Source organism: Mustelus asterias, unplaced genomic scaffold, assembly GCF_964213995.1.
Source record: "Mustelus asterias unplaced genomic scaffold, sMusAst1.hap1.1 HAP1_SCAFFOLD_547, whole genome shotgun sequence".
Taxonomy (NCBI): Eukaryota; Metazoa; Chordata; class Chondrichthyes; order Carcharhiniformes; family Triakidae; genus Mustelus; species Mustelus asterias.
Genome location: NW_027590497.1, coordinates 45197 through 66433, shown reverse-complemented (window position 1 = coordinate 66433; position 21237 = coordinate 45197). Strand labels below are relative to the sequence as shown.

At 42.9% G+C, this 21237-nt stretch overlaps 1 protein-coding gene across 1 annotated transcript in view; it reads left to right on the top strand.

Annotated features, from left to right (window-relative positions):
• Positions 1-240: 240 nt before the first annotated feature.
• The window catches only part of znf462 (zinc finger protein 462), a gene marked incomplete at its 3' end in the record, with an annotated part of 54839 nt that continues 33842 nt past the window's right edge, over positions 241-21237 (top strand). The window contains exons 1-2 of the mRNA XM_078205009.1: positions 241-606; positions 705-874. The remainder of the gene's footprint in view (positions 607-704; positions 875-21237) is intronic.

Below are 21237 nucleotides of genomic sequence, written 5' to 3'. Positions count from 1 at the left end.
GCCCAGAACTTTGGCTGATTGCTTGCAATTAGCAGTGCGGGAGATGCAGAACTTTTAAAATGATTTTTCCTCCCAATGATTAAGTGTGTCTGATTCCACCCCCTCCTCCTTCCAAAATTGGGTTGAAGTGATTGTCCCTGGCACCTGTTAGATTGGCACAGTGCCTGGGGAAAGCCTTCTCCTTCTCTTCCCCCCTGTGGCTAGTGTGTTCAACTCTTTCAACCTCCCCCACACCAGCGCTTTGTCATCAACTTTTTTTTTCTCTCTCCCTTCTCATTGCCTTCTCCCTTTCTTTTCCTCTCTCTCTCTCCCTTTCTTGCCAAGTGCCCGTCACAGATCAGGTCATCTGCAGTTTTAACAGCAAGGAGGAGAGAAAGGAAAGGAGCTGGAACGGTAGGGGGGAGGAGAAAGAGAGAGAGAGAGAGAGATGGCGACCCTCTAAGATCCCTGCAGACAGACCCATGCAGGAGGAACTTTCAACACCAGGGCAGCCAGAAGCGAGAGAGGGAGAGGAGGCGAGGAGCTTTGGGCTCGCCACGGGCAGGACACACAGGGGAGGAAGGAGGAGACCTTGCTCCTGGTGGTGTGGGAGTGAATTCTGCCGGGGTAAGATTACTGCTCCAACTTGCCTCTGCTGCTGAGAGGGCGAGCTTGTATTGCATGTCTCTGTTGTATTAATGTGTGTGACTCTGCCTTTTCTCCAGTGGTGGGGGTGGCTACTGCTTGCACAGAGAAGGGAAGGCAGCTCTGGAGGACTTAGGCAGCCAGAATCACATCTCTTCAACATTTCTCAACATTTCCTCTTCCCCTTGCATGGATCTTGCGCTTTCCAGGAAGAAGGAGGCTCCCTCAAGACATTGTGGCTGTGCAAGAGGTGAGTGGTCTCTTTGTTCTTTTGTTTTTTTGAATGTTTCTCGTGGCTCCCCTTTGAGTTGAGAAGAGAAAGTGCTTCTCTCTCTCTCTCTCTCTGAGCTAACGCCATTGCATCGGGAGCTTTGCTGTATTTGGCTGGTGTGTGTTTTTTTTGTTTGAGGAGCAGTCTGTAACCATTGCTAGCATTCTCTCCCATGAAAGCTCCTTAGTTGTGGTGCAGCTGGTCCCAGGTCTGGAGACAAAGGCAGCGACAACAGCAGCTAGAGCTGCACACCATTGCACTTCCTCATAGGCCACCTCCCCCCACTGCTCTAGGTCTCTTTTGCCCTCCTAAATGTGTCTCTGACCTGCCTGGCTTCCTCTCCCCTCCCTTGAAGGTCTATCTGGCTCTTGCATGAAATGCTAGGTTCTTTTTGTTGTTGAGTGTGCTGTGGAGAACTCCCTCCCTCCCCATGAGGGTCCATAGGAATGACTCCTCCTCTAGCCTGATGTGAAGCCATTTTTTTCAGAACAGCTCTGGGGAGTCAGTTGTGTGAAGGAAGAACGACTGCTTAGTCTGTAGATGTTCCTACCACTGGAAGCGCCAGAGATCCCTCTTGCATTCAGGTAGGCCCATATCATTGTCCTTCAGAGAGAGAGAGAAAAAGAACAGAAAATGGTGGAGAAAGAAACTGTTTTCAGCCTTGCATTCTGGGGGAGATTAAGATTCTTTGGTAAGAGGGAGATCTTTTTTTAAAATTCCTTTCCAATTTGATTCAGTTTATGACACCAGGTTCTGGTGGTCTGTTCCTGTGGTCCTACTAAATCATTTTAAAGCATTTTTGTGTTTTGAAAAGTGAAATTCATTCTTCTCTGAAGACAGGTTCTGACAGGAGCTCAGGGAAGATGGACTAAAAGAGACATTGCAGAATGTGGAGGTCTTTTCATGTATTTTCTGAAATCTCAAGGACAAGGGGACTGAAAGATCTCTAGAATTAGACATGCTTCCTTTCTGAGAACCTCATTTATTGAGCTTAATTATTTCTGAATGTGGTTTCTGTTGCAGCTCTACAATTAACACAATTAACTGCTCTACAATTAAGCTGTAGCTATCTGAGAGCGTTGCTTCCATGGGTTGGTTGAATTTACCGTTTTTAAAAATTCAATGTCGTGTGTTCTTGAGATTTTAAAAATGTTCCATCTTGGGGCCAGTCTAGCAATAATGAGTGTGTGCATCAGAAATTAAAATGAGATGGCTCATGACTATGAGATGACCAATAAATAATTAAGATCTTGGATGTTGAAAATAAGTGTTCTGTTGAATTTAAAAATGTGCTGAAGAGCAAACGGAGATTATTTATCACTCAGAAAAAGATATTAAGGAACAATGACGCTTAAACAAGGATATTGCCTCTGCTTTGACATTCATATTGTGGTGTCCTTCAAGCATTGCTGTAGAGAAGTTGCTTATGAACTCGAGGTTTCTTTGTCAATACTTTAGTGTCGTCCCTGGTTTGGACGAGAGACTTGTTAATCGAATGGGGAATTGGGAGATGTTGTCCTTCTCTTGTGACACCTAGTTCTTTTTTGCTTTGCAATCATGGTTGTATAGATTTTGAAACTGCAGCGTAAAGAACCAAAATATTTGTAAACCCCTGGCATCCCCAACCCCTCTGTTTGTTGGGGAGGATCCAGAGGGTAGTTTCCCAGGTCAAATTAAAAACCAAAAAAAACCCCCAAAATGCCAGATTGTGAATCCATGTTGGTTCTTCTCAATGGGCGCTCCTTAACAGTAGCCATTTTGTAGAGATTACTCCAACCTCAATGTGATGACCAAGTCTATTGACTTGTTAGATTTTCAGTAGAAACGTTTATGTTGGTGTCACTCCAATAGGGAGGCTTGATTTATTTGAAGAGAGCCCAATGTTTTGCAAGATTTTGCAAATCAACGTACAAATTTGTTGTAAATGCTTGGTTAACAGTTTTATTTATAAGTGTATTTGCCACAAATCAATGTGTTTTTCTTGTGGAGTTTCTCACTGTCTGATATTGAAATGGAAACAGAAGGCTGGGTAGACATTAAATAAAACTGTTTCTGGCTTTTTAATGATTTTGGCTTTCTCATGATTGGATTGTCCATTTATACAAGGAAGGGAAAGCCCGCAGTGAATAATGTAATCCTCTCTCCCATCACAAAAACTATTCTGCTTTTGGTCATGAAATTGAGTATTAAGCCATAAGAAGCCAACACCAGTTTTTATTTAATATCTGAACTAGCCTACATTCTAGAACTCTGGTTCCTGGACTAACGTTGACTTTTACTGGGTAGAAATGTACGTTCATAGTTTTATAAAAATGTGTTTTCAATCTTTGTTAGACCCAACCATCAAACCAACACCCAACCAAGTATAGAACATCCAACCCAGTAAATGATGTACCTGATTTCTGTGGTGGAAGCAAAAAGGACTTTTGAAAGCATGTTCTAAAAGAATAGGGCTTGTTTTGGGAAAGATGGATTGGTTTTTGGAACCTGTTCTAGAAGCAATAAGACAAAAAAATGTAGGAGCAGAAGTAGGCCATTCAGCCCTTCGGGCCTGCTCCATGATTCACTGAACGGGGAGGCGATGGTCTAGTGGTATTGTTGCTAATCCAGAAACTCAGTTAACGTTCTGGGGACCTGGGTTCGAATCCCACCACGGCAGATGATGGAATTTGAATTCAGTAAAAATATCTGGAATTAAGAATCTAATGATGACCATGAAACCATTGTTGATTGTTGGAAAAACCTATCTAGTTCACTAACGCCCTTTAGGGAAGGAAATCTGCCATTCTTACCTGGTCTGGCCTACATGTGACTCCAGAACCACAGCAATGTGGTTGACTCTTAACTGCCCTCGGGCAACTAGGGATGGGCAATAAATGCTGGCCCAGCCAGCGACACCCATGAGTCATGAATGAATTAAAAAAATCATAGATCTGATATCCTCACCAATGGGGATCTGGGCTTCAAAAGTTGCTATTTTTCAAAACTTAAGAGAAGATAATTCAAGGGTTTCATTTCAAGAGTGGTGGGGGTGAATTGGAACTTCCAGAATCTTGAACTTAACAGATGTGCTGTTGTTCTGTTCTATATCCTTGTAATTTAAATATGTGTGAGCAGTGTTGGTAACAATAGAATACATACTGATTATTTCTGATGTACTTTTGCAACATCTGTGGAACTTTTCCCCCTGCACAGGAACTTGGGACCTGGAAGCACCTTGAGACAGGAAACATAACTAAGCTAGGTGACAGAATAGACGGTAGTTTGAGAGAGATTTGGACACAGTTCACCCATTTTTAGCAAGAAGCTAGCTTGTAAAATGGCAGACAATTTTGCAAGCACGGTGTGAGATATTTGAGTGGAGTTCAATTTAGCAAACCTTTCTTTCCAACCACTTTTTATTCTGAAACTCATGTTCTGCCTTGAACAAAGACAGTTGCTAGATCTTTCTGAAATGTGGCATTGCTGGCTTGCTTCTCAATTGCAGTAGTCAGTCATTTCCTCTCGACTTTTTTAGGATTTTCCACATTTGGCCATTGCATTGCTTCCAGTTTGCAAAATGTGCGTGTGGGTTAAAATAGTTGTTAAAAATCAATTTCTCTTAAGGGGCTTCTCTAGATCTCAAGTGAGGTAGTTTCGATTAGACCATAAGAAAAATTCAGAATAAACAACATGTAACTGACCATGTTGTTAGTGATAAAATGGAATTATTTTAATGCAAGTGGAAACTGCTTTATCCATAGTCTTTCTGCACTGGTCCCTTCTAGATCATTCCATTTTCTATTCACCTGCTAGCCTGCTCTGCGGCTACTTGAGACATGCAGTGCTTGTGTAAAAATGCACATTTTCAAGTCAGAATTGTGTTACAAGTGTAGACAACCCTTTTATTCTGCACAATAGACCACCTTTCCACACCTTACCTTTGCAGACCTGGATATCAGTTTCTGAAGAGCTGAGTTTTCGGATTTTATTCTGCATCCATCTTCAATAAACTTGACACTTGAATTGGGAATTGTGCAGTTGTTGATGGCAAGAAAAATGTAAAGGTTATTTTTCTGAATATGAGGATTAGCTGAAGGAGGAAGGTTCAGCACTGAGGATCTGGTGAAACAGGGATGCAATATGTAGGTCCCAGTGGCGACTTGGAGTCATATAATTGATTGTTCTGTCCATGACTTTGACTGCTTAACAATGAGTTGCTCTCAGTTCTGTGAATTAATGTTTTGGGTGCTTTCCAACGAGCTTAGCACAAGATGGTGGTTAAGACACTCCAAGAATGTTGCCTGTTGAGATCTGTAATGGCTGTAACCTAATTGTGCTTCCTGAATTTCAATGCGTGTATAGACAGTGGTCTTATCCTGCCTGCTGGAACTGTTTCACTCGACAGTCTCTCTCTCTCTCGTATTAGACTAATGAGATGCCGAAGAATGATGGATTAAATTGATGTAAAGAGCGATGATGGTGTCTTTGCGTCATGCGCGAGCTAGTGGAAAATGTGAGAAGAGTTTTCTTCTCCTGAAATATGGAAATGGGATCTTTGTTGTACACTTGAGAGATTTAACCGTTTTCAGAAATAGGAGGTCATCAGATTTAGGTTCTAGTTGGGAGATGAAGACTTTCTCGACATCACTGACGTTAATGAGTAATCAGCCAGTGCGGTCAAAGTTTTGACTTCTGGAGGTTGTTGTGGGAGACACAATGTGATGTATATATTTAATTTCTCAGATTTATCAAAAATACTTGTCGGTCACAATACAGACAGCTTCTTTAGTGCCTTATTTAAAAAGTTCAATGTGAGTTGTAATTCGAAGCCTTTGAGAAGAGTATGATTTGATATTGTTGGTCCTGAAAAGAATTTCATATTTTTGTTTTTGTCTTAGCAAAGGTTAATTCCTTCCTAATTTAAAGGGAGTTGGTAGTTATACTGTCCAGAGGTGGTACACAGTAATTATAATTCCAGCTCCCTTGTACTCATCTCTTTTCCTACACCCTCACCAAAATAATTCACCGAAAAGAGAGAATTTCCAGGTGACCAGATGGACTTATTTTTGCAAATGCCTTGTCCTTATTTTTAAGATTCTAGATTACAGTCTGAAAAGGAGCAATAAATTACTCTTAATATTTAATCCATCTCCCATATTTGATCTACATTCTGTCCGTTGATAATCAGTAACATTGCACGTATCAACCCCACAAAGGATTGTGCTGGGAAAGGGTTAAAAAAGTGAAGGAGAGTCACGATTAGGGAATTCCACTATTGTGTGTGGCTGCTTTTCCCAATTAAACGCCTGGGCTAATCTCAGAGGGAACTATTCTTTAGATAAAGACTAAGGACTTGATTAGAGAGACCAGCAGAAGACTAAATAATGGTGGAGCTCAAGTTTATGAAACAACTTGCCCTGGACAGAATCTCAGGTAAACATGATGTAATTTAAAAAATAAACGTCCACATTGTCTGGATGTGCAAAGCATGTTCCAATAAATGGAAACTTGTATCCTTTTTAAAACAAAGGTTCGGAGCCCTACAGCAACAGCATCCAGAGATTAAATTGGTCTTGATCTGAGAGAGCATATTCATCCATCTCAAATATCAAAGCGTGCGATTGCACCTAGAATTTGAGCTACTGTGAGAGTTGGAGCAAATGTGGAGTTAATATCTCTGCTAAACTTCACAAGGACTGATGTACATGAGCACTGTTGTTTGCCCTCTGGAAGTGCAGGAGCAGAAAAACGAGGAGCTACCAAATCTTGTCAAACTGGATTCCAAGTATTTGGAAAAGTGCCAATAGGAATCTTGTTTTGTTTCAGAGAGGCAGAAAATGGCGATTTGAGATGTGAATAGAAAGCTGAACTCTCCATGGAAGGGTTGAGCTTAAGTGCGAAACTGGTTGTATTTTAGATCTCCACTTGTCCTTATTCGTCTAGCAGAAGATAAAATGTGAAGTGTAATCTGTTCTAACTCTCATCTGCAAGTCCACACAGTGTGCATTGCATGAAATGTCCCTTTAAAGGAAATAATGGCATTGGTGATTGATGTCACTTGCTGAGAGGGAAGCACCCACTGAATCTTGGCTCTGAAAGGAGATAGTGTCTGGGTAATCCACACTGTCCTACTTTTTAACTCAAGGTTGCAAAAAAAAATTGCTTTGCATTTTGGCTTTCCAAGGTGGGTAGGCAGGCACACTGAGATTTTGACAAAGAACTCCTGGGATCTAACGTGCATTGTGGTCGTGTTCAAAGCTTTTCTTTTTCTCTGAAAAAAAAGAGAGAGATCTGCATCTGGAGAGTTGCAAAATGGGGCCTCTGATCTGCAAAGCTAGCAAGCCTGCTGCCAGAGTTGTGACGCAGGAGATAAAACTGTTGGGCAGCAGCAGCTGGGGGGTGGGTCCACAGAGAAGGATGTAGTGTCTACATGAAGAACTTGGCTTGGCAGAGAGCAGGCAGCCATTTCATCTCAGCAGATTATTATGTTGGTTGCTAGGGGAGTTTGAAGGCAGCACCAAAGGGGGAAAGAAAATGTAGAGTTAGGTTCAGAACCTTCAAGAATCATTTTAAACACCTGGCAAGGCTGTCCAAGTGAGATTTTTCTTTTAAAACAAAAATCACCTCATGAAAGGACCATTTCATTTAGTTTGTCTTTTTCTCCCCCCGCCTGCTCTCTCTGAACCATTTCCTTTGTTTGCATTGACTTAAAGATTTATAAAACTACTGCACAATTGTAATAAAAATATACACCGTAGCAGTTGTGCTTTTTTTTTGGAGAGACCTGCTTAATTGTTGGTTCATTATTGTCTAGTTAACGCTTGGGATGTTTTTTCTCCAATTTAGGAAACACAAGATCTAGTCAGTAAGATTCTGGTGGAATGTTTCTGTCACATCGAGGCAGATGTGTACAGCTTTCCTTGGATCAATTAAAACTGGAATGAGCAAACGATGGGAAGCAGTTTGCGTGAGATGTGGATTAACCTAATTTGAGGAAGTGTCTTCCTGAAACTGGTAGGCAGCGGGGTAGAATTAGAAAGCAGTTGGAGAAGAATAATTAAAGCTCTTATCTTCAGATTCCATATTTTATCAAGTGTATGTGCTGGTGGAATTGTTCAAAGTTCAGGTGCTGGCTAGTAATTTGCATGTAGCACAGTGGACGTGTTCAGCTTCACCGACCTGTTTGAAATGCGGAGTGCGTGTGGACTAGGTATTGAGTTGCATTGCTTAGCTTCTAGATGGAGCACTGGACAGAATGATTGTGTCTGTTGTGTGGACGGGCGCGATCAAACCCACATTAATCCACCTGATGGAAGCAGCAGTCTTTGCTTTACACCTACTGCATTTGCTTTCATTGTCATGACTGGGATGTGCAAGAACCGAGGGATGGGTGTCTAACTTAGGGAGCATTGGTGATTTATTGTCTTTTGTGTTATTTAACTGGAGGATCTTGATGTGCATTGTCAAAGGTGTCAGATTAGAGTGGCCCAGAGGCAGCAAATCTGACACAACCATCATTGTAATTAGCATTCACTGGTGGAAAACTAAATACTTGTCTGCGGGTATAAAAAGTGTCACCAAGGTGAATGTGCTGCGTTTGAGAATAAGATGGGGGCCTTTGTGCTAAAATTGGACCTGCGTTATCGGGCAAGTCGTGACCACAGCAATCCCGCGTCTTTTTTCCACCCTCGCCATTTCTAGTGTGATAATTTTTCCTCCTGTTAGATTAATGCAAGACCCTTACCTTTTGGGTCTTGGTGCATTAGGGCTGGTCTAAACTGAGAAACACTTGGGAATTGCCTTGTTCTAGCTGCAGTGGGTCGCTGAGAGAATCCTGCAACTGGGGCAGCACGGTGCACAGTGGTTAGCACTGCTGTCTCTCAGCGCCAGGGGCCCGGGTTCGATTCCCAGCTTGGGTCACTGTCCGTGCGAGTTTGCACATTCTGCCTGTGTATGTGTGGGTTTCCTCCGGGTGCTCCAGTTTTCTCCCACAGTTCAAAAATGTGGGGGTTAAGTTGATTGGCCATGCTAAATTGCTCCTTAGTGTGAGGGGGATTAGGAGGGTAAATATGTGGGGTTACAGGGATAGGACCTGGGTGGGATTGTGGTTGGTGCAGGCTCGATGGGCCGAGTGGCCTCCTCCTGCACTATAGGTATTCTATGATTTATGGTACAAGGATGGACTGGTTTTCCGAGAAGTAGAAATGTGCAAGTAGACCTATATCAAAATGTAAGACAGAGTTTTCCGACCTCGCCCATGGCTGGGATTCTCCAGCCCCGCTGCAGTGAATGGAGTTTTGGCTGAGCACCAATTTCTTCGTTCTTGCTAGTAGCGGTGGTGGGGTGCACAAGACCGGAGAATTATGGCCATAATGTTTGAAAGAAGCAATGAGTTTACAATACAGTGGCTGTATTATGCTTACTTATAGGATGTTTGGAAGATTCTGTACCTAAAGAACAGGACAGGTTTCTCCTTGACATTCAGTGCCAGATTAAAGATTCCCCTTGGCTGGAAATTTTAGGAGCTCAGTTCTTGCCTGGGGATCTTTTGCTTTATAGTATGTCTGACAGAGAAAGTGAGCATTATTCTTTATCTTCTGGCCATTTTCAAATTGATTGCAACACTGAAGGAAATGTTCTGGTGTCAAACAGCGCAGAAACAAGTCATTTTTCCATTGTTCCCTCTCTGGCTCTTTGGGCAAGCTATCCAATTGGTCCCACTTCTTCATAGTCTGGCAAATTTTCTCCCCTAAAATATCTTCAATAAGAATGATTTTAAGGACATAATATATAGATTTGTTTTTTATTCATTGAACTTGGAGTTCGCTGGCTGGCCAGCATTTATTGCCCATTCCTAGTTGCCCAAGTGCAGTTGAGAGTCAACCACATTGCTGTGGATCTGGAGTCACATGCAGGCCAGACCGGGTAAGGATGGCAGGTTTCCTTCCCTAAAGGACATTAATGAATCAGATGGTTTTTTCTGACAATCAACAATGGTTTCATGGTCATCAGTAGATTCTTAATTTCAGATTTTTAAAATTGAATTCAAATTCCACCATTTGCCATGGCGGGATTCGAACCCAGGTCCCCAGAACATTAGCTGAGTTTCTGGATTAATAGTCTGGAAATAATACCACTAGGCCATCACCTCCCCATGTATATTATATGTGTGTATGTGAATAACATTTTATTGGGTACATTTGCTCATAATTTTGGAAACTTTGAATTTTTATGGAAAATGAAGATTGAAGTTGAAAACAATTTTCACACAACTCCATCTGCCACGGTTTCCAAAGAAAAGAGCAGTTATAAAATCTAAAAGGATGCTTCTGGGGAGGCTCTTGTTTTGCGAAGAGATGGTAGGGGGTTTGATACATGAGGGGTGGCTGTTGTAAAGATCTTTGCCCTTAAGAATTGGTCAGGATGACGTATACATGAGCAGTGTTGTTGCTGTAATGTGAAGCATAGGAATAAATTCCATCTGGGACGGTGGACAAAGGAGACTATTGTGAATTGTGAATTGCTAATGCATTATTAAAAAATTATCACGTGGGGATTAGTTCACTCTGTCGAAGTGTTAGGGCACATGCTTTAAAATGATGGCCATGAGTAAAAAGGGAAGTCAAGTGGAGGTTTTGCACAATCAGTGAAGAGTGGTGACCAAGGAGGCCTTTTGACAAGAGGAAATAATTTTGAGGCAGTTGTGTATGTTTGTGGAGATGGGGATTGAGAGCGATAATGAGGAACGGGGCATGTGTGGAATAAAGTTAGAAGATAGGCATAAGGGATTGATGGACTGAAATGATTTCTGCTACGGAATATCCTTATCAACATAGCTTGAAGCTGGTTGGAGATGAAAGAGGCACTGTTTTTCCATTTAATCTCTCTTTTTGTGTCATGAGGAGAAGGGAGGGGTCTGGATGGATGGGCTATCCTTGCAAATGGAACTCTTGGAAGACGATTTAAAGCTTTCTGATCTATTTGCTTTTGTAGTGTGCAAGTCTAACATAATTTCTGAATCGTATTGTGTCAGGACCTGCCTTGTAAGATGACTTCTTTGCTTGGAGGTAATGTTGAGCTTGATGAATGGCCACTTGGCTTGTGAAGTAGGTAGCTTGGTGCAAGTTTCAGATAGGTTTGGTTAACACAGGGTATTTAATTGGTTTAAAAAGACCTTTTTGTTCTTTCAAATGGATCAAACATTTTTTTTTAAACATTAAAGGAATCTTACTGCCCATATCTACAGAAGCTAGAGTTGATTGTTCTTAGAGTGGAGAAGGTTAAGGGGAGATTTAATTGTGTTGTTAAAAATTATAAATGATTTGATAGAGTTGGGGAGAAGCTGTTTCCAGTGATGGGTAGATCAGTAACCAGAGGACACGGGTTGAAGGACCAGAGGTGGAGCTGATTTTTTTAACTATGTAATAGGATATTTTGATTGGTCTGGAAGGGTGGTGGAAGTAAATTGAGATTCAGTCATGACTTTTCAAAGGGAATTGGTTAAGTATTGAGAAAGGACAGTGGAGAGTGTGACTAATTGTGTAATGCTTTCAAAGGCCACGGTATGATGGGCAGAATGGCCTGCTTCTGTGCTTCATGATTGTCTGGATCCGGAGAATGTATGGAACAGAGTGTTCCAAACCATGGGCCCAGGGTTGTGGGTTTGGGGTTCCAAAGCAGCATCGGTGATTGTGGAGACTCCAGCCAAAACGGGAATTATTACTGGCAATGGGATGGCTCTTTGCTGCCCTAATTGGTTGTTCTTTCAATGTCCTGATTGGCCAGTCAGTTCAGTTTAAGTTTATTTATTGGTCACAAGTAAGGCTTGTGACCAATAAATCACAAGGTTAAACCGGGATCTTGGGTTCATGTCGCACTATCTGTAACCCCCACGACTTGCCTGGGCTTGCAAAATCTCACTAACTGTCCTGGCTGGAGACAATACACATCTCTTTAACCTGTGCTTAACCCTCTCTCCATTCACATTGTCTGTACCTTTAAGACTTGATTACCTGTAAAGACCCGCATTCCAACCATTATTTTGTAAATTGAGTTTGTGTCTATATGCCCTGTTTGTGAACAGAACTCCCACTCACCTGATGAAGGAGCAGGGCTCCGAAAGCTTGTGGCTTGTGCTACCAAATAAACCTGTTGGACTTTAACCTGGTGTTGTGAGACTTCTTACTATGTCCAAGAACAGTAGGGAGTTCTTCTTGGTCTCCTGGTCAATATTTATCGCACGACCAACATTATCTGAAAATTGGCCTATATTACAACAGTGACCGTGCTTCAGGACGTGTGTAAACAGCTTTGAGACATACTGAGGATGTGCACAGTGCTACGGCAATGTAACTCCTGCAGATTATGTATGATGTATCGCTCTAGCGATGAGAGAGCCTCTCCGCTAGCTCGTAGTCGAATGTCTGCTTTGGATCTTTGACCTGGCCTTTCCTGAAGTGACACTTTGCATTTTGCAAATGCTAATCTGCTGGATGCAGGGCAGGTATCTCCCCCTCAGCGACGAGAAATTGGCTTTAAATTGCCTCCACCAAAATGCCTCTTATTTTCTTGTGGTGTGAAGACCGTTTGGATTGAGATGTCTGCACCCTGAACTCTATTCTATTTGACGGAGGCACAGTATGTGGTAGGAATGAGAGCACTCTTGGTGAGGAAGTGCATAGCAATACAGTGTCTTTGTTCCCAGGAGTGCTCCCAAGTAATGGTAGTTATTTGCATTCCACATAGTGTGGTGTCTCACTGCCACTCATCTGTATGCTGCTGCTGTCGCACTGAATCTCGAGCCTGTGAACACAGACAATGCACCATCACATTGTGCCATTTGAAGCTCTTTAAGCCCTCTGCATGTGAAGATCCATTGTTGTGTTGTACCAGCTGAGTCTGCACCTCGCAAACAGCACTGATGCTTTGTGCCATCAGTTTCTATGGGACGGGATCTTGCATGATGTCCCTCTGGCAATCGTCATGTACTCTGGTGTATGAGGCGCACTGTGACAAACTAATGGTCCATTTCTCTGCATATGCCTGATTCGTAATATCATTTGAAGTATTTAGCGTCAAGGTGTTAAGACATGTGCCAACACGATGGGCTGATTTTTCTTGCTGTAACCTTACTGCACTGAGACTTTACATGAAAGATTATTATTTGCATTTCACTTACTCCATGGCAAATGAACCAAAGGGCGTACGAGGAAAAGCTTTTTCATGCAGGAAATGGTTCGGTTTGGGAATGCACTGTCTGAGAGTATGGTGGGTACAGAGTTGATTGAGACTTTTCCAGAGGGAATTAGATAGTTATCTGCAGGGTTGCAGGAGAGGAGACTGGGGAGTGGCACGAGGTGAGTTGCTCTTGTAGAAAGCTAGCAATGGGCATGAAGTTTATTTATGTATTAGTCACAAGTTGGCTTACATTAACACTGCAATGAAGTTACTGTGAAAATCCCCCAGTTGCCACACTCTGGCGCCTGTTCGGGTACACTGAGGGAGAATTTAGCATGGCCAATCCACCTAACCAGCGTCTTTCGGAATGTGGGAGGAACCGGAGCACCCGGAGGAAACCCACGCAGACACGGGGAGAATGTGCAGACTCCGCACACAGTGACCTGAGGCCGGAATTGAACCCAGGTCCCTGGCGTTGAGGCAGCAGTGCTAACCCACTGTGCTACCCCATGATGGACTGAATGGCTTCCCGTGCTTTAACCATTCTGCACAGTTCAGTTTTATTGAAACATCCAGTTTGAAATGTAGTGATTGAGAAATCTGTGCAAATTGTGTAAAGATCTGACAATTGGACAATGGAAAAGTGGATATCATCAGGCTGAAAGCCTTTACGAGGCTGGAAGAGTGTACCCTTTCCGAGCCAAAGGACAGTAGACATATAAAGTGTGAACAATAATTTCTTTAGCGACAAATTGGCAGAAGTGGATTTTTCACACACTGGGTTTGGTGAGGGAGGCGGGCAGCTTGGGTTAAGTGGGTGTTCAACACTTGGAAAAACTCGCCATGATATTGCACACTGATCCTGTGCCAGTGTTGAGGTTTACAGAAGCTAATGGAGTGTGAGATGCACGCTCTCTCCAAAGCATTCCGAGATCTGAACATACGTTTTATAAGCTGCGCTCGAGGAGAAATCTGTCATCGGGGTCTGTGGCAGAAAGAAAAACCCAAACGCCTCACTTTGCCAGCCGGCACTTTGTTTAAAGTGCATTTTACGCTGGTGAATTCCGAAAGATTCCGAGTTCTGTTCCTGAAATGTCCGAGTAAATAAATTGTGTTTGGGAAAACCGGGAGAGTTATCAAAGCAAAATGATGCATGTCTGTGGGAGAATGGAGCTATTGGACGATGGGCCCAAGTTACCACCTGCAATGTTTATATTCTGTAATTTTATAAATAGTAATCGATGAAGGAGGCGGAAGGAGCTTGGCAAAAATTGGTCTAGACCAAACTTGTTAGTACAGTATCTAGGTTTGTCGAAGAAACCCTGATTGTTGAGATTGATTAAAAACCGACACCATTATCAGATTTCCCACAGCGAGAGTGATATAATTTAGTGGTCGGCGGGGAGGTGTTAGCCCATTATGAAACCAGTCCTTAGTTTCACTTGGCATTGTGGGCTGTTTATGTATAGAATTTAAGCAAAAGAGAAAAACAACTTTGTTTGAAGGAAAGGTTAACCTCTCCTTGCGTTGTGATGGAACAGAGGTTGTGTACTGCAAGTTTAACATTGAAATCTACTGCTCCAGTCATCCACTTTGCATCAACCTGACCCCATCCAAAACTGCTCATGCCCCAACTCTCATTCACCCGACATTCCCTTTGCTCACTCATCTATCTACATTGGCCCTGTGTCCAGCAATGCCTGGATTTAAACATTCTCGCCATTGTATTTCAAATAGCTCTCGGTCTGTCTGTCCCCTCCTGCAATGGTGCAATCCTAAATCTCTGCACTCCTTCAATTCTGACCACTCGAGCATCCCTGATTTTAATCACTCTGCCATTGCCGGACATGCCTTCAGCTGCCTGGGCTCCGATGCTCTGGAATTCCCTCCCTAAATCTCTCTTCTGACTCTTCCTTTAAACCTACCTCTTTTGACTGAGCTTTTGGACACCTGTCCCTTGATAGCTCCTGATGTAGCTCAGTGTCAGATGTTGACTGCCTTGTCTCCTGTGAAACGCCTCGTGATGTTTTACATTAAAGGTGCTATATAAATGCAAGTTGCTTTTGTAACAAGAAAGGTAAAATGTAACGGACAGCTTGCATTCTGGGATGGTGCAGTCAGTGAAATTCTTATGAATCTGAAAACCAAGAATCCGCCTGCAGAATTATTCAGGAATGAACAGATGAGAGAAGGAAAAGAATTTTCCTAAACAAACCTCTTGCAATGATTGAGTTAGCTGTATATGGTTCTGAGTTTGCCGACCTCGAACTGGCATTGTGTGTGTGTAGCTTGTTCCTACCGTTTGGCTCCCTATTCCTTGGTGGGCTCCTGTGGTTATTTTGTATGTTCTGCACCTGTTTCAACAACTCCCTGATTTACAGCTAACAGATTCAGGAGTTTTACACTGGCGCCTGCAACTGGGCTGTTTTCTTGTATTGCCACCTCACTGTTAGTTCGAAGAAGCTTGCTGAAGCTCCAAACCTCCTTCCAGTTCTTAAACTGATTCACAAAAGAAAAACGTGGGACAAGTTGCCAAGAGTTATCTCTTGGATGTTGCATCTGAGGTTCTGTGTAGACCTCACAACAGTATGGTTTCCTGGAGTCTATTATAGCTTCTCACTGCCTCATGGTAACCTCCAGTTGTGACTTAGTCTCCAGTTGTACCCTGAATGAATAACCAAGCTGGCAGTAGAACACAAGAAGGTAGAGTCTCTTCACTTGAAGCTGCCTGATCCAACACGACCCTAAGGTCTCGTAATAATTGTACCAATTCAATAATGAGTCATGTTACAGACTATTCAAGAATGACTGGACACCAGGAATGATACATTACTCACTCCCTCCATCACCAACATACAGTGGCGGCAGTGTGTACCACCTACAAGGTGCACTGCAACCACTCGAGTGGCTTCTTCAACAGCACCTTCCAAATCCCCAATCTCTATCACTTAGAAGAACAAGGGCAGCAGATACATGGGAACACTACCACCTGCAAGATCGCCTCCAAGTCACACACCATTTTGACTTTGGAAATGTATCGGCTGTTCCATCACTGTGGCTGGGTCAAATTCTGAGGACTCCCTAACAGCACAGTGGGCGTACCTACACCACAGGGACTGCAGTGGTTCAAGAGGGCAGCTCGCCACCTCCTACTCATGAGCAATAAATGCTGGCTTAGCCAGCGACACCCACATTCGGTGAATGAATAAATTTTAAGAAGTAGCGCAATGCACTGAAGATATTTATTGCACCCTGTGACAACAGAGAATTCAAACTGTAATTCTCTGTTTCCAAAGCAGGTAAGCCTGACTGTGGATTTTCCTGACTGTTTTACAAAATGAAAGCAGTCTCAGTTTGAGAATACAGCCATGAAACCTGAAGGAACTAAACCATACTCGGTTGATTCCTCAGCACAACATGCAATTCATACTGGAAAGAATGTATCTGGGTTCCTCCCAGAGGAACCATCTCGCATCAGGAACAGGGAGGAACAACCTGCAGCTGGAATTATTTTGGAAAAAGAGTCAAGAGTGTTGTGCAGGATCATCTCGCTTCTCCTCAGTCTCTCCGAGTACATTGATTCTCTAAAGACATTGGGAAGCTGAGTTCTCTTGTTCGCAGGGTTTTGAAGAATTGATGACGCTTACCTGGCTTTGTGTCCCACCTGCCCTATCACAAAATGGCTGCTAGAAAAACCACTCCAATGCTCAGCCTATCGAAAGTACTTACCACTTGGCATTCTGCACGGTTAAATGTTAAGACACTAACTTTTTACATAAGTCGATGATCTTTATTAATTAAACATTAAGTTGATGATCTTTATTAATTAAACATTAAAAGCAGTGTTGATAAGGCAATCTCAAAGAGAACTCATTGTTCTGATCATTGTTTTCAGTTTGCATGAAGAGGATAGTCTCTATTCACTGCACCTTGTGTTCCATAGTATGCTATGAAAGCTGGAAAATGCCTCCACCCATATTGGTTGGTCTTATTGTCATTCCAAAGCTGATTTGCATCTTTCTGTATGCATTGTCTTTGATTTATTGTTTTTAGTTGGTTTCATGTTATTGAAACCATCTGCTTTGCCCCTTGTTGCGAGCCTGGTGTGTATCTATGCTTTCTGACCTCAACACAGCACTACCCTAGTGTTCATCTAGCCAGCTAACCACCCCCGAAATCCAGCTCTGATGAAGGGTCATCCGGACTCTCAACGTTGGCTCTATTCTCTCTCGATGTGGAGATGCCAGCTTTGGACTGGGGTGGACACAGTAAGAAGTCTCACAACACCAGGTTAAAGTCCAACAGATTTATTTGGTAGCAAAAGCCACTAGCTTTCAGAGCGCTGCCCCTCCTTCAGGTGAGTATGATGAAGGGGCAGCGCTCCGAAAGCTTGTGGCTTGTGCTACCAAATAAACCTGTTGGACTTTAACCTGGTGTTGTGAGACTTCTTACTCTATTCTCTCTCCACAGATGCTGTCAGACCTGCTGCGATTTTCCAGTACTTATTGTTTTTGTTTCAGATTCCAGCATCTGCGGTATTTTGCTTTTACCCGAAATCCTGCTGTCCATGTCTGAAGTTGTCTGCCATTGTATAGGGGAAGCGATGGCCTAGTAGTATTATTAGACTATTAATCCAGAAACTCAGCTAATGTTCTGGGGGCCTGGGTTCGAATCCCACCACAGCAGATGATGGAATCTGAATTCAATAAAAAATATTGCTGGTTCACTAATGTCCCTTTAGGGAAGGAAATCTGCCGTCCTTCTCTGGTCTGGCCTACATGTGACTCCAGAGCCACAGCCATGTGGTTGACTCTCAGCTGCCCTCCAAGGGTAACTAGGAATGGCCAATAAATGCTGGCCAGCCCATGTCCCACGAATGAATTAAAAAAAATTCACCTGTCACCCCTCTGCTCACTGATCCATGTTGGCACCTGTTGAGCAGTTGCCGTGATTTTAAAATTCTCACCCTTGTTCTTAAATCCCTCCATGGCTTTTCCCCCCTCCCTATCTCTGATCTCCTCCAACCCTACAGTCTTCCAGAGATATTTGCGCTCCTCGCACATGACTGATTTCCATCACTCCACCATTGGTGGCCTGAAGTTCTTGAAGTTCCCCCCCTCCAAAACCTCTCCGTTCCTTGACCAAGCTTTTGGACACTGGTCTTAGAATCTCGCTGTGTGGCTCAGTGACAATTGTTTTGATCAAGCTCTTGCGAAGCACCTTGGGATGCTTTAGTGTGCTAAAGGTGCTATATAAATGCAAATATTTGTGTCCATTGCGGGTTAGTGTCTGCAGGGCAGATGGTTCACCTGAAAGTTTTGATCGATTTTTAAGATGGAAAATGATGGTAACGTGATCCCCTTCTCCTGTATGGAACCAGTTCCATCCCAGCAATCAATACCATTTGTACATTTACTACCCGTATGTGACCTTGCGAATGTTCCAGTAACTGAGATGATTGCTGCCATCGCATTGATTTGGAGCATCAGGAATTTAGGTGAAGATTGAGAAACTGGGCAAGATTTTTCTTGGACTAGAGGGAATTTGATTATTAATAATAGTGCTAGGAATTAAATATATCTGAGTTTTGTCTTGGTGCAGTGATCAGTTTATTAATGGCCAGTGATCTAAGAGCTACCAAAGGTAGTCTTATTAATAACGATGATCAGATTGCTGTAAAAATCCATCTGGGTCACTGATGCCCTTTTAGGGAAGGATATCTGCCATCTTACCTGGTCTGGCCTACATGCCACTCCAGACCTAGAGAAATGTGGTTGACTCTTAATTGCCCTCGGAAATGGACTCTCAAAGCCACTCAGTTGTAGTGCTCTGAGTCACCTGCTCAAGGTCAGTTGGAAATGGGCAATAAATGTGACTCCCAGATCTAAAGAATGGAAAAAAAATGCCACCCCCGCCCCCCGGATGTTAGAGTTTTGGAAGATCTTCAGATTGAAGAATGCAAAAATTATCTATGTCCAGATAATCCATCATTTGACTGCACATTTTTATTGTATTTCTTGATTGACAACCTTTTAAATTAAGGGTTTTTAAAAAAAAAACAAGTTGTTCTTTTCAATGGGCTTGCAGAGTAATGGATAGTAAATTGTTCCTGCATCTATCTGGGAAATGAAGGAACTGAAGGATGGCCTTGCACTCAGCTTCCTCTGGAGAATAAGTTCCTGCTTTCAAAATTGAGTCCAATCTGATAATTCTGTCAGTGGCGTGGTGATTATGATTGCTTATTTAATGTACGCATGCCCGGCTGGTGCGGATGCCACAATGCTGCCAATATAGACTCGTAATACAACATTGTGCATTTATATTATACCTTTAACATAGTAAAACATCCTGAGGCACTTCTATTAGAGTCCCGAGACTCTGAACCACGTGACGAGGTGTTAGGACAGATGAACAAAAGCTTGGTCAGAGAGTAGAATCTGTGCAGTATCCTAAAGGAGGAGAGAGGTTGATGGAGGGTATTCTAGTGCTGAGGCAGCAGAAGGCATTCCTTCCAATGGTGGAACCATCAAAATTGGAGACGCCCAAATGCCCAGAATGAGAAGAATGCTGAAATCTCGGGGGTGGCGGCGTTGGTTTGCAGAGATGGGGAAGAATTTTATATATATTTAAAATAAAGGTTCATGACTCTTGTTGCGCTTCTGTGTTAGATGATTAAAGTAAAGCCACTATGTCGTGTAGTGTAAGAAAAACTGATTCAAGGAATCTCTCATTCTCCACATGTGGGAAAATTGTTCTCAAGCTTTTGCTTGTTCCTGAAGTGACCAGGCTTCCTTTAATTTTTTTTCGTAAAGGGATGTGGCTTGTATACTCGTTTTGCATGGATTAGTATTTTGCAGGATTCCATTTACTGAGCTGCTTTTCTGTTGAGTGTTCATGTGTCGAGCCTTCTGCATGCGGACACGACAGTAGGATTTCAGGCTGGCATTCTCCGAGCGCACTGCATGACTTTGGTGAAGGTCATGCACTGAGGAGATTAAAATCCTTGTGTAGGGTGTATGCAGTTGGACTTCCTCTTGCTTGGTTAATGGTTGACCTAGTTCTGTTACCATATGCTTCCTGTAGCACTTTGTGTTCAGTAGCTGTGCTGAGTTCAAGAGTAGGAAAATGGAGTCAGGCAAAGCGACATTCCAAAATGAGAACAGTGTGAGGCTGAGAACTATTCTTGAGATGAAACATTCCTGGCCAGGAGGATTCTAAATTAACCCATTCTGTGCCTCGTTGGCACAGTGACTCCAATTGCTCTACCCGTTTCACCTTTGTAGAAGTTTTATGAAGATTCCTTTTGGCATGCAAACTTTCCAGCATTAAGTTGGTAACTTCAGTGAAGCTTCACTTGATCTCAAGGCGTTTCTCAGGGCATCAAACCGTGGCAGTGCGATGAAGTGTTGTAACACAGGCATGTAGTTAATGGCAGTGTTTGTCTGGGCATTGGGCCCACTTCCTATACATTCTGCTGTTTGTTTAATTGAAACAAGTGGATAGATTTGCTTACTATGGGTGTGGTGGCAACACTCTTGTCGGTGAAAACATGTCCTTTGCCATTCTAGACTGAACAGCATTCTTTGAGGTTGGATTATTGCTGTCTGTAGGTTGGAGCCACAGAGCAAAGACCAAAGTTGTGAAGGACACACAACAGTTGGGTTGTGATTGACCCATTTTTGTGCAGGGCCAGGATGTCTATGTTTCCTCCCGTTTCATTCTCTCTGCGGTTGATCAACTCCTTGCTGCGACATTACACCATGCCCAACCCAGAAACAGGCCAATCTGCCCATCTCCCCCATGCCAGTGTTGTGCTCCACCTGAAACCTCCTCCCACACCTTCAGCAGATTCCTTTCTTAATATTTTTCGAGCTTCCCCCTAAATGCATCAATGTTATTTGTCCCAACTACTCCACATGATAGTGAGGCCCATATTCCGGCTGTCCTCTGGGTTTCTCCTGAATTCACTGGATTGATTTCAGATTTTTCTTTTATTTGGCGTGTTGTTTTCATCTCCCAAGTGGAAACTTTTCTACATCTTTTCATGATTTTTAAAGACCTCTGTCCAATCACTTACCAGAGAAAAAAGCTCCAGCCTCTTCAGTTTTCCCTAACAGAAATAATTTCCCAATTCTGGTCATAGACTATGTCTAATTGTCTTTGCTTGATTTGAGTGTCCAATT